This window comes from Octodon degus, unplaced genomic scaffold (genome assembly GCF_000260255.1).
Source record: "Octodon degus isolate 3935 unplaced genomic scaffold, OctDeg1.0 scaffold00124, whole genome shotgun sequence".
Lineage (NCBI taxonomy): Eukaryota > Metazoa > Chordata > Mammalia > Rodentia > Octodontidae > Octodon > Octodon degus.
In genome coordinates this window covers 387644-388592 of record NW_004524700.1, presented here as the reverse complement: position 1 = coordinate 388592, position 949 = coordinate 387644, and positions in this window count along the sequence as shown.

The following is a 949-nucleotide window of genomic DNA, read 5'->3' as shown; positions in this document are numbered from 1 at the left end:
GATATTAGGGTGTTTGTTTTTGCAGGATAGATATTATATCATCATGCTGTCAACTTTAAGCAGATAAAATGAAGTTTATTAAAAAATAAAGAAAAATATTGAAGCAACACTGACAAAACAATTGTGAATTGCCAATTCTCCAATGAAGATACACAAATGTTGCCTTCCTCCCCTATCAATTGTTTCCTAGCACAGAAACTCAAGATCGCAAAACAGTTTTTAAATGTGGTGACCAGTCCTCAATCTCACTTCTCAGATGGATAAATCATTGCTCTTCTTTGCTTTCTTTTCACAACCATTCAGAGTAAATAAGAAGAAGCAAGGGACTAGGTGTCATGCTTTCCCAACATCAGCACAGTATAATGTTAGTAGACCAGACAGAGAGGGGCAGTATAATCAGAATAGACCATACAGAAAAGTACTCTGGCTGGGCACAAAGAAATTTCCCTGGCATAACAAGGGTTGGCTGTGGCTTGTGCCTGTAATTAAAGAATATCACATATTACATCTGTTCCAAGTGCCCAAATGCCAAGAACTGGGAGCAAAGGAAGTTCCCACCTTAGAACAGCCAAAATATATTAGACAAATGACTGTTGAACATTTAATTAAGGTGGCTGCCGTCTACATCAATCTCTCCTTGAAACTAAAATTTGACAAAGGGTTTTGACCAATATCCAAGTCAACAGTAAGTAAAAACAGGGTAATTCTAAATATTTTGGTGGTCTAAGAACCTGCCTGGCAAGCACAAAGATGCAGGTTTGATCCCCAGTACCACATGACACACAACCCTGGAATCCTCTGTGTCAGCCACTGAAACTGGGCATGATGGGGCTATTATAATCCCAGAGCTGGAAAGGCTGAGACAGGAGATTGCTACAAGTCTGAGCTGTGTAGCAAGACCCTGTACAAAATAAATAAATAAATAAATAAATAAATAAATAAATAAATA